Source organism: Protopterus annectens, chromosome 8.part0 (genome assembly GCF_019279795.1).
Source record: "Protopterus annectens isolate FY-2018-M chromosome 8.part0, PAN1.0, whole genome shotgun sequence".
In the NCBI taxonomy this organism is placed as follows: domain Eukaryota; kingdom Metazoa; phylum Chordata; order Ceratodontiformes; family Protopteridae; genus Protopterus; species Protopterus annectens.
In genome coordinates, this window is record NC_056741.1 from 857,357,300 (window position 1) to 857,370,845 (window position 13,546).

Here is a 13,546-nt window from a genome sequence, read left to right on the forward strand (position 1 = left end):
ATGATAATCAGGTAAGTTTTACAAAATTAAAGAAATGTACCTGATTATCGTTTTATTTTTGTCTGTCCCGGCTCTGTTGAAATTAAACGTCTCCCAATTTCTTTTTTTACTTTTTTTTTCATTTTTAATTAAAAAAAAGGCAACAGAGATCTTCCATTCTCTGTTGCTTCCTCTACACAGCTCTGATGTACTGCGTAAGTGTGGGAACACAAGTTACATACTCATGAGCACTACATCAGAAAAAGCCCCAGGATAGCAGAAAACCATGGAAGGGCACCACGGAAGTATTATACAAGGACATTATTTAAGAAAAGTAAGTATTTTTTTCTTAAATAATGTCATTGTATAATAACAATAACCCACATCTGGGTGTGAGCAATGCTAGATTTACCCACAGTTGTCTTTGTTTGGTCACTTAGGCTTTGCCCTCGTGACCAGACCACACCAGCCGTGAGTAAATCTAGCATTACCCACACCCAGACGTGGGTTACTGCTTAAATATAATCCTGCTGAGCTTATAACACTGCTATAATATTACTATTATGATAGCTCCTCAATTATACCATCTGTCCATGATGCTGTTGTCTTTGAATTAAAGGATACTGTTCCAATTGGCTACTAACCTCTCTCTACATTTTTGGAAATGTAATGCTGATATCCTGTCTGTCATTAAATATTCCTTTAATGTTAGTGAATGGGGTCATGAATCAGAGAATCTTTCACGGCAGGAGTCCACTGAGAATTTCTATAATTACTGTGAACATGTAGGATGGCGCAGTGGTGCAGCGGTAGTGTTGTCACCTCACAGCAAGAGGTTCTCTGGTTCGATTCTCGTCTGGGGTGCCTTCTGTGTGGAGTCTCCCTGTGTTCATGTAGGTTTCCTCCAGGTGCTCCGGTTTCCTCCTATGTTACAAAGACATGAGTCTGGAGCATTTCTCCCCAGGCCTCTGCTGAAAATTTGCTTTGTTCCAAGTCAGACTTTCCCAGTTAACAAAAGTTAAATAAATAAATAAATAAATGTTGTTACATATCACATTTCTCCTCAGCAGGATTAGCAAACAGCCTTTTTGGTAGGATAAAAATAGCTAGTGTGTAAAAGAAAAAGTAGGTGCTGTTGCACCTACAAAACATTTCTAATAACAGTCTTTTTGAAATCTCAATTTATGGAACAACTATTTATAGGGCAAACCCATATTTTTCAAGTTGCTTTAACATTAAACTACGTCACTTGAATTAGAGAAATCCATTTGTGCTATGTTCACAAGCAATGCAATGTATACTCTTCTGAAAAGGCTGAATTGAAGACATTATTATCCATTATTTTAGTGACTGTACAGACTCTAATTGTATTAATGACAAGTGTCATTCTATCTCTGAATCCCTACTTATTTTTACATGAGAAGCATTGAACTGCATACTCTAAATGGTTAAACTGTTTATTGGACTTGATAATTGTCCTGGGATCTTGACAGACAAATGTTCCAGCTTACATGTAGCCAAATGTTCCAGCTTACGCGTAGCATTAGTGTTTCTGTTAACTAATTTTTACAAAAGGATGCAATCCTAAAGGAAATGAAAATGTCAATCAAGCTTCCTGTTAATAAGAGTGGGTTTTCTAGTGCTTCACATAAGTATCAGCTTGGCCAATACACTGAATAAAATCAGTGACAGAGCACTGCAAAACTGACAACACCATGGTCTTACAATATATCACCAGATTTTGTTAGAAATGTATGATGTATGTTGAACATGGCCTGTTGGTATGATTAGAGCTTTTTGTCCCTAGATAAATGTATCCCACTTAATGTGGTGTAGTTGTATAAACAAGTAAGCAATAATGCTCAACAGGGTGTGTGTTACTGTGCAATTAACACCCGACCAGAGGTGTTATGAAGCCCGATGCAGCAGGAAAGGGCATTAATTACACATTAACACATTCTGGAGGGCATTATTGTGCTTAGAGAATGGGCTCTCTAAAATTATTGTGTTTGACTTACTTATTTTTTTTAAGTACTATATTATTTTTATTTTTTGTATATTTTTGATGTAAAATAGTTCCTCCGCCTAATATTTCAAACTTTCTGTGGTATATGTTAATGGTGTTGGAGGAAGTATTTTACATTAAAAATATATAAAAAATAATATAGTACTTAAAAAAAAAAAGTAAAACACAACAATTTTACAGACAGCCCATTCTCTCTCTAATACGCAGTCACTTCTGCTTTCATATACGCATACACTCACACAAGATCGCTCTCACTCTCTCTTGATCTCTCTCACATACAAACACACACACACACACACACACACACACACAAAGGCACACACACAGTCTTCTCTTCTTTCATGCATACAGTCATGCACTCACTCACACAAGACCTCTCTCTCTCTCTCTCTCTCTCTCACTCAATCTCTCTCACAAACACACAGTCTCTTCTGCTTACATACACACATTCACTCACATATGCAGACAGAAAAATACACAAAAATATATACACACACACACATATACACACACACACATTCACTTTTTTTTTTTTTTTTACACTCGCAAACAGCAGAAGCACTGCTTAGTGAGTATAAAAGTAATGTCGGCTGTTAGTTTTCTAACAGTCCGAGCTCCACGGCAGCTTGATATGCAGACTAATTTTTCACTGGGCATTACTTTTACATTAATACCCTGCTGGAGAACATTCATTCTCCAATCAGAGTGCTGATATACAGTTCACCCATTCTCTAAAGAAATATAATACCATTCCCCATACTCAGTTTATACAATCATGAAATTAATGGCTTCCTTATACACTGAGTGGAAGGCTGCTTTAATGATGAGAGACAGAAACTGGCACCTCGCAATGTTCTCTCTGAAGTACATGTTACACGTGGGTACCATATGATCTGTTTTATATCATCTATTTGGATTACTTCATCATATTAATTCAACAGTGTGTCCTGCTTAACCAAGATTGCTGACAGACCCAGGTTTATAACCAGTAAAAAGAAGGTTGCAAGTCAAAATTTCAAAAATGACTTCTGTTAGTGCAAAATAGGATTAAAACTTCACTGTCAATACATTTTCTGTGCGAAATAGGATTATAAATTTGACTCTCAATACATTTTCTGTTCACTTGAGCACAAGGAATAGCAACTGAAGTGGGAAGCAGCTTTTGCAAATGGGAGGAAGCGGAGACAGTTAACACAGATGATTAAGGCTAAGAGATGTTTACGTGCTGCTTTCTGTTATGCAGGGTTTGATTCCTTTAACCTTCAGTTGCCTGATGTGTGACCTTGAGAGAGCCACTTAATCAGGCAGTGCTGTGGGACAGTTCTGGAATTGGGCTAAGCTCCTCACTGAATTCCTCAATTGTATGCCTGGAAACTACCTATGAACTTATCATTACTGTGAGAAAAAAATAATTTCCATTAAAAACAATGTTGAAAATCTGAGCACAAATGTGGACCTAAACATTGTATATGACTAAAATATCACAGCTATAGTTCAAAATTGGCATAGCAGGATTATTCTACGGTTAGAGGCCATTAGTCATAAATTCAAGATAGTCATTGTTTGTAATAGAACTGCATTTGTGGGATCCTTTTTACTGTGTTTTTACAATAGGAAATGTTTTCCTGGTCTGTCTGAGTTGGGAAACACACAAAATGGCTCAAAGTGTAGTTGTTCTATTGGTCAGAGGGCTTACAAGTCAGTTTTCTGTTTTCAGTGCTGGTATAAATTCAATACATTTGTATGGAACTGCTCACCGCACATCAGCAGTAAGCAGTGTCCTGTAGATAAGCAAACACCTAGAAAGCACATTTTCCCTATATAACGGTCCACAAACTGTTCCCTGTAAAGCAGCAAAAACCTTCCACTCCAACAACCTTAGGGCAGCTAGTTTGTATGTCTAGTGGCAATAACATTAAATTCAGTAGAATATAGTATTTTATGTGTTGCAGGCTGGTCTGAGCCTAGCATTGAGTGGCATATTACCTTCATCGAGGATAATGCCAAACAGAGCTGGGTCATGGTCAAATGGGTCCCTAGGCAGGGTAATGGATCAGTGTCCCCCCCACATCAACTCCCCTCGACAGCCATTCCAGTATTCCATTACTTGGCTATTTCTCCCCAGTTACCATACACTGTTCAAATCTGTCAATGTACATACTATTTTCTTCTTTACGTCTGCTGCGATTACACATATTTGGACTTATTTTAAAACATTTACTTCAAATTTTGCAGCACAAATACTGATAGCCATTTGTTAAACAAAGCAATACAGTCTTGCAATGAAAATGGACTTTTCTGCCCTTGAAATGCACATTCATTGAAACAGCATTGAAAGCCACATTCAAAGAAAATGCATCTGGCCAGTGGCAGATTAAGTTTACTTTTATGATGTTTTCAAACCATTGGTTCCTTGCACACATTTTTTGGACCATATGTACATGCATGTGTTCTTTGATTCACCTTCCTAAATCTGTTAAATAACAACTTGTGCTGTATTATACAAGGGATATTAGACTGTGTTTTTTTTAACATTTCCTATTAAGCAATAATACAAAGTGTATAAACCAATAATGACAAAACTACCCATTTCAAAACATTTCAACCACAAAAGTCCACTCATTACAATCCACCAATATCATTAAATATGCACAATCTCTGCAGAAGTAAAAGTCATCTGAATAATTCCACATTAAATACATTTTTAACTGATGAAGAGGCTGCTGCTGGCAAACAAATTTACATTTCAGTGTTTCATGTATAAATTCATTGCCCGCTGCCCTTGAAGAATAAATTGCCTATGTAACATAAAAAATGGTAAGCTGGTAATGTTGTAATAGGGAATGGCTGACAAACTGACAACAATTTCATTGTTATTAGACATCCCATCCAAAGGGGGACACACTCAGGAGTGCAGCATCCCTATCACCACAGTATCAGCAATTCATCTACATGGTGTGGGAGGAGAACCCATAGCCTTCTGCAAGAAAGGCAAGCATGCTACCTGCTGAGTTACTACCACTGCTTTCAAATTCCATGGCACAAACACTGATGGGCATTTGCTAAACAAATCAGTTCCACATTGAAAACAGACTTCACATGAATAATAGTAAACTTCTCTTCCCTTGAAACTCTCAATTCTTTGAAAATGCAATGAAACTCAAATTCCTTTAAAATGCAATGAAACTCACATTCTCTGAATATGCACTGAAGATAATTAATAAGTGAGCAGTCTGGTAGTTAGTGTAGAGGATTCAGGGTCTTCTTTCTTGTAACCAAGGTAAGGGTTTGAGTCCGAGCAAGTTACGTAACTAACCTGTCAGCCAAACTGAGTGTATTTTACAAGCACACACACACATGCGCACACACTGCTTTCACTATACACTTACTGAGGGAACGTATGGGTTTGCTCACTTGTCTCGCTCACAAAGTTGTTCTTATCCACATCCTCTTCTCCACATTTAAAATCCATGTGAGCAGCAGTAGAAGGAAAACTTAAGTGTGTATGCATGTTGTAATGCACGCAGAAGGGAAGGGAAAGTTAAGTATGTGCATCAAGCATGCAGAGTGCGTCCTTAAAGGAGAAATATAACTTTTTTTTAAATTAGAAAAAAATGTTGTGGGCCTCACCCATCCAATGGGCCTCATTATTCAGGGGCCAGCTAGTGGACCCTAAGTAACTGCTTAGGTCACCTAGTGCTGGATCCAGCTCGGATACCAAATTACAAACAGATGAGTGATTTAACAATTGTCTGAGTTTCTGGTGTCATTCTAAGGAGACTGGATATTTGTTAGCGTGGGAGGACATGGTTAAACAGTCTATGTTGCTTTGCCAGGGCTGGTCCATTCCTGTCCCCTCTAGGCATTTCAATACTGGTTAAAAATTATCCACCTACATGCAGCCTTTTTTAGCAATGTCAAATTGACAATCCTACAGACATAGTTAAATTTACTCAACATAACTTTAAGGTGTTATTGTTCAAAGCCACCAGGCTAAACAAAAAAACTACACTCCCTCCAAGCCCTTCTCACACTCAAGAATATAGACATATGTGCAGTCACTGAGATATGGTTCAAAACTGCAGACAGTACTCCAGCAGTGTAAGGTTTTCACTACCTTCCACACTTTTGGACTAGTGGCTGCACAGCCAGTGGTTAATGGTGGAGGTGTCTTGATATACATAAATAACAAGCATACTTTTAAGTTCCTTAAACGGGATGAAGTGTTGGAGTTTCTACATGTGCAGATCACCACAGACAAAATTCTGTATCATATCCTAGCTAGCTATAGGTTACCCTCCATGTCCCAAGGAAATCACAGTGCATACTTAAAACTACTGTAGACTCTTACTATCTAACTGAACACTCTACTCATGCGGGACTTTAATTGTCCCACTAAAAACTGAGCAGCCTCATATCTCTGCAGGTACAGAGATTTCTGGACATCATAAAAACAAACATGCTTGACTAGTTAGTGCATATGCCCCTACTGGACCTCATATTCACAAATATAGGAGAATGTTGCACCTCCTGTCAGGTTCTCCATGGTAAGGTCTGACCATAAAGCTGTCTCCTTTGAAATCAGTATGAACTTCATAACTCCACTAAACCTAGCCAATCCCAGAAAACACAGCAACCTACACAGAATTGTTCACAGAAACCCTGAACAACCATATCAATGGCTGCAGAGAGGCTGCTGTTCCCACCAGAAGTAGCCCCAAAACTAACTCCAAAAACAAACCACACTGATGGTATCCCAAAGTAAACATATTATACAACAAAAGAAAAAAATATATCACGTCTAAAATCAGGCAGTATAACTCCCATAAAGATAAAAATTCTCTCATAAAACATAACAGGCAACTAAGAGGGCTGATTAAGTCCAATAAAGCCAATTTTGAGGTTAAGATACCCTCTCGGTCAAAATACAACCATAACACCATCTTCAGCTGTCAGAAACCTCAAAGGTAGCTCACTGCAGTGGTGGATAAGGGTACCACATTCATTGACTTAGAAGATATAGTGAATCTGTTGGCTGACAAATTCAATTTCAATTTTACCCCCCATTCAACCCCAGCCACCCTCTAAGAAATATGCTCAAACATAACCCCTGTGGCTATAAATCGAAAGCATGTCCTGGTTACACTTGCTAATGCCAAGAACATAGCCTCAATGGGCCCTGATAATATGCCAGGATGCTTCTTGAATAGTCTAAAATAGATGTGTCCAACCTGCGGCCCGCAGGCCGCATGCGGCCCTCAAAGCTCTTCCATGCGGCCCTCAACCTCTAACTGCAACATCGATGTACACATGCCCCAAAACACTTTTTTTTGTTTTGTGTTTTTCGCTCCTGTGACCTGTAATGCTAATGTCGGTGTGTGCATGTGCCAAAGCACCCTTCTAGTTTTGTTTTTGAGCCGAAAAAGGGTCCTTGTGTTTACGCCATTATTTTGCACCGAACAATCAGTGTGTGTGTGTGTGTGTGTGTGTGTGTGTGTGTGTGTGTGTATGTGTGTGTGTGTGTGTTCTTGCTGAAGAGGGACTCATGTATGGATTTGCTGCTGTTGCCTTTGAAAGAGACAGCAATTATCTGTGTTAATAGATAAGTACTGAGTTAGTGAGTGCATGCATGAAAGCAGAATTGTGTGCGTGAAAGTAGAAGAAGAGTGTGTGTGTGTGTGTGTGTGTATGTGTGTATATGTGTGCATGACAGAGAGAGAGATGCATGCACAAAGAGGCTAAAAATGGTCAGTCTACCTACTGAACACAAACAGTTAGCTCACAAATACATCATACATTAAGAGTACACTTTCATTAAATTGCGGCTTTCCTGACAGGGAGAGTGTTGTATTGAACATGAACTCATACCTCTTAACTGTATGGATTTTCAAAGAATGTCTGGATTTTTGCCTTATCTTCCAATTTGTGTCTTTTGCTTAGGAAATAAAAGTAGTCATCCAAGGTAATGCAATTCCAGGGAGTAAGAATGAGACAGCAGCCTAGGGTTAATGGGTCAGTAGTGGACTGACTATGTGGGTCTGTAGTATATAAAATTGCATTGTTTTTTTCAGACAAACAAAAAAGCACCTAGTACTGTTTTTTCATTGGTGGGTTCTAAGCAGTGATAGATTGAACAACAGTAAGCATAGCTTTGGCGGATCATCAATACTGGCAAATCAAGTGGGCACAATGTCATTTTTTAAATGTTGGGGGTTTTAGTGTGTATGTGTGTGCTTATGTGTTAGGAGTGCTGCAACAGTAGACGATTATTAAAGACAGAGACTTACGGACTGTGGAGAATATGTTTCTTTGTTTCAAAACCTAATACTTGGGTACGCATGCCAGAAGTAGATTTTTTAAGACATAGCTTCTTGACATTACAGTGGATGGATATTTACATTTAATGGACAATATATTAGCGTGGGCCTGTGGGGTTCTGAAGGATGCTAAGTCTACCACTGCCAATGTCTTGTAAAGTGACCTGGAAATGGATATTGGGATGTTACTGAAAAAATATAGTAAGTGGGCTTAGAAATATAGTTTAATTAAACAAAGTGTAGTTTCAATTTACAGGCCATAATTTAATTTCTTTCAGGTAGTCCAGATACTGGTAGATTGTATACCATTAGACTTAATTAGGGAGAGCTGTCATTCTGGGGAAACAAGCAGCCCTAGTTTCAGTGAAAGCTCTATGGTTGCTTGCAGGTAGGAAGTTGCAGGATGTTGATACAATGTGTTTTATTTATTATTTTTAATGCATTTGTCATTTCAAAGCATGGTTTTCTTTGATGCAAAAGAAGGCAGGACTGAATGAGCCATATAATGTTTAACTGACAATAATGGGATAGAAAGATTATAAGTGATGTATAATGTTTGCAGCTACAGTTGTTTCAATGGTGTCTGTGATGCATAACTATTTTTGGGCCTGTGTCCCACTTTTATTTTTCACTTTGTCCAGATTTCTTGCTCTAAGGTTGAGAGGTATGGTTCCATACTAAATCCGAAGTTGTATTTACCTTGGAAGACTTTTCGGCATAATTATGAAAAACAGAGCCTTTTTAATATCTCTGCTTATTTCCAATATAAACTGCTATATAACCTTGCAAATAACCTTCTTATTAAGCTACTTTACTTCTTTTGGAATTGACAGGTATGATTCATCTGTTCGGACATAAGCATAGAGTGCTAATGTGACTTTTGATTTCTTGCAGCAGTCTGTGGTTTACATAATCACAATAACTTTTCTGTGTTTCTGGGTGTGTAATCAGTTTAACAGTTTTAAAGATGTTTTCCAAAAATAAATAAATAAATAATCCTCTCGAGACTTTGAACTATTGACAAAGTCTGGGAATTTGTTTTTTTCAAAAGCGAAGGTCAGCATTACAGCTCAGTAAACTGTCAGTCTGTGAGTAACTTCTGCACAAATTAAAATGTCTGAATGTCAAATGGCTTTAGATTGGTGGGAAGTTTATTTTTATTTATTTTATTTTATTTTACATTTGTTTACCGGGAAAGTCCGACTGGACACAGGCCCATTTTCAGTGGAGGCCCGGGGAGAAAAGCTCCAAAAATAACAAAAAACAATATAATACAATACATGAGAGAGAGAGACAGCAAATTATGGATGTAGTACTCATACAATATGGCAGGAATTACATCCCCTAACAGTGAGAATCATTGAGGTACAGAATAAACTTAAAAACATTTTTTTTTTACAGTTATAATTAGAGCAAGGCAAATATCAATGAGTTAAGTTTTTAGGAGAAAGCTGTTTGTACATAGCTGAAGCTCTGAAACAATCTTTTGGTATGGATTAACCTGGGGATTGACAAAAGTTATATGTTTACACCAGTATGTAGCATTATAGTTTATGGTTTTCTTATTGATTTACTTTTTGCCGAGCAGTTGTTTGTTGATTTATTGATGGTCCTTTTGGTGGTTGGAAATTACATGGATGAATCCATCTCTATTATGATTTTTTTTTCAGATATTTTGACTTCCAGACAATTTCATTCAGTGAGTTGGTGTCATGTGATTAATGAGGTTGCCTATTTTAAAAGTAGGGGCTTGTTTGTGTGTGTGTGTGTGTGTGTGTGTAAGAGAGAGAGAGATTTAATATGTATACTGAATATAATTTTGCAAATGGAATTCTTAGTTAAACATGCCCCTCTTCTTGGGCAACTAGACTTGAGTAACCAATATTAGATCTTAGCCACCCAGCTGGGAAAGGTTAATATGTGGATTTTCCATCTGGTTTGATGAAGGCTATGCTACTTACCCAAGGACTACATTTATGGCTATCCATCCAGCCATCGTATTGCTGAACTATATTGTTTGATAATGAGCGGAGCTTTTTAAAGAAGGTAAAGGTTTTTGTGTCAAGAACCTGTCCATAAAAAGTGGCTTGTTTATGTTGCAGTGAAGGCTGTGAGCGTTTTAAGTATAACCAGTATTGCTGAGGTAGAGGACGTCTCTTAAGGCAGGATCTTTCTTAGCCTGGAAAGCAAGCCAATGATGAAATTTATAGGGGCCAGTCAGAGACAGAGGAAAGCAAAAACCTTTTTAGTCTGTTTGGATAAGTAAGTTAACTTAGTCCTTTGACCTTTTTTGTCAGAAATGGTTGTAGTCTTTCTTTTGGCAGGGTGTTTTGCTGAGGCACATGCCAAAAGGGGCATTGCACTCAATGGCTCTTGTAAAGGAAGAATACAGGGATGTTATGACCTCTTTGTCCCTGGATGAGATACCCTTACTAATGAAGTGGGCCATGTAAAAAGCTTTCCTTACAACGGAGACAACGTGGTGGTCAAAAGTCAGGTTTCTATCAACCTGGGTGCCCAAGTACCATATGACTGATTGCGTGCTTACAACATTGTTATTAATGTGATAATTTGTGGGGACATTACTCTCCTCAAAGGGGATGATGATGCATTTTTTGGCATTTAGCTTGAGGCCATATTTCTGGCACCAGTTATTTGTTTAGGTGAGACCCTCTTGTAGCTTATTCAGAATTGTTTTATTAAGTCAGTAATGTGAATTCTTTACTTTATTGCAAATTTGTTGAGTTATTTTTGTGGATTATAGTATTGTAGGACTGCTGATGTTGACATTTTACGTAGTTGGACTGCTGGAATGGTTTTCCCAGTGAGAAATGCTAGTGCTGTAGTGAATATCTGTTTATTGTAAATATATATATATATATATATATATATATATATATATATATATATATATGTATATATAGATAGATATATTAACTAAGATGTTAGAGTTAACTGTTAGATTAGAGAATTAGAATTAGAATGATAATTAGAATTTTAAGGCAAATATTAGGCATTTATTACATTTATTCATTGTTCAAATGCACCTACCAGTACAGCCAGGAGGTCGACTGTGGTCTTCCGGAGCAACAAAAGAGTTAACTATATGATATATTTTATATGCGGCCCCAAGACCATTTCTGTTCACTCAATGCGGCCCCAGCAAGCCAAAAGGTTGGACACCCCTGGTCTAAAATATGACTTATCAGTGCCACTGGAGTCACTATTTAACTATTGTCTTAAAGCAGGCTTTGTGCCATGAGAATGAAGACTGTAAAGGTTATCCCCCTTCATGAGGGTGGACCATCAACAGATCCCAGAAACTAGAGGCCCATTATTCTAACTAGTATTATTTCCAAAGCCATAGGAAGAATTATCATGGAGATGATGAACAAAGACATTGGAGACCTTTAGACACTGAATCATACCTCCCAACAGTACTGAATTACTCAGTTTTTACCAAATTTTGGGGTCCAAATAATGGAGTGCCACAATTCCTGAGTGGTACCCCTTAATTTCCGAATTTTCCAGCATTTTTTATTTAAACTTTTTTTCTGGGTTTTTGAGCTGATGTTGTCACGTGTGCGATTACATCAGCACTGTGAAACAGCCTGCCAGCTTGTCAGATTTGAGCTCAAGGGTTCAATGTGCATGCATTTCCAGCTGTTCCTTAGCTGTTACCAGGAACAGAACAAGAACAAGCCGCAACATGAGGTATGAGTGAGCTGCTGTTTCCCTGAGATTTGCAAGCTGCCTGGAATGGAGATTTAAGCTATCGCTATTTTGTTTGTAGACTGAAGGAGGTATTGGTGAACTGCTGCCTGCAATGGAGAATTTAAGCTGCTTTTGTATTGGTGAGCTGCTGTTTCCCTGAAGCTGTCATTTTGTTTGCAGAGGGAGGTTTTGTAGAGGTATTTACAGAGAGTTTAAGCTGCCATGCATTTTGTATTGAAGCTGCCATTTTATTTGTAGAGGTGTGTGTGTGTGTGTGTGTGTGTGTGTGTGTGTGTGTGTGTGTGTGTGTGTGTGTGTGTGTGTGTATGTGTGTGTGTGAGACAGAGAGAGAAACTGTGAGATACTTCTTAACACCTTCCACTGATTAGTTATTTCATTTTGTCGACTTATCTATATTAAATTTAAATACAGTGTTCAGAACTGAAATATACATTTTTCTTTCATTTTAATGAATTGTTTTTTTCCTTGACACTGAGCAAGTTGAATGTCTTCTGTAGATAATTGTTATCTCATTAAATCTAAAAGTATCAAAGTACTTACACTCTTTAGGTGGGACATATACACTTCTGGAAGTACTTAACGATATGCAGACGTTACTGAATGAGGAAAAGCTGCATTTGTTTCTATATTTTATCCAGCCCATTTGGCTTATCTGAAACAATAACCATCTCTGCATTTATTATTTATTTAGCAGGTTGTTGAACTAGACTACTGGACCCTCCCTTTTTCTTATGACTTAAGCATGAAAAAAAACACAACCATACAATTTAATAGTATACAAGGGGCTGTAAAGAACAAAACATGCGGTAATGTACAAAGACAGTACAAGGCAAAAATATGACACATCATGTATAAAATGAATACTTAGCATTACTGTTGTCATATACACCCCAGGGAAAGCTCCACTCCTAGGAATAAAACAAAAACAACAGGGGGATAAATTAGATAATTATAACAGGTAAATCACAAGTATTCCTAAGGAAAAAAGTTGTTAATTGATATGTGTAGTGCTTTGACCGTATAGTCTTCCAAAGACTCAAATTACTGATAGACCACAGCAATGGACATACTAGGTGGTTAGAGGAGGTACTCAGGCTCAAGTCTTGTACCTTAGGTACAGGTGACAAGAGCCGAATGTCCCTACCCATCACCACTTGTGAAATTTCCAAGATTTATGCCTCATATTTTTGTTCTGTTCCTCATAAAATCTGTGGTTTTCTTGATTTGAAGGATTGAATTCACTAAATAATGACAGGCATTTGAATTTCAGACTTCATATTCTTCAGAAAATAAATGGTAACACAAAACCTTTTATTCTAGCAATTTTCTAAGTTTTTAAGTTCAATATTACAAATTTGCCCATATTATTGGCTTTATCCAGGTTATTTTGTACTAAGAGGTTGAGAATAGCTATGGTGAGAAGTGAGAACTGAATTCTGTATTTCCCCCATTATTGGCTTTGTCCAAGTTTTTTGTGCTAAGAGGTTGT

General features: G+C 37.6%; 1 long non-coding RNA gene across 1 annotated transcript in view; it reads left to right on the forward strand.

Annotated features, from left to right (window-relative positions):
• The first annotated feature begins 11,943 nt into the window (after positions 1–11,943).
• The window catches only part of LOC122809113, a 171,399-nt gene continuing 169,796 nt past the window's right edge, over positions 11,944–13,546 (forward strand). The window contains exon 1 of the long non-coding RNA XR_006365862.1: positions 11,944–12,176. This is a non-coding gene — a long non-coding RNA (uncharacterized LOC122809113). The remainder of the gene's footprint in view (positions 12,177–13,546) is intronic.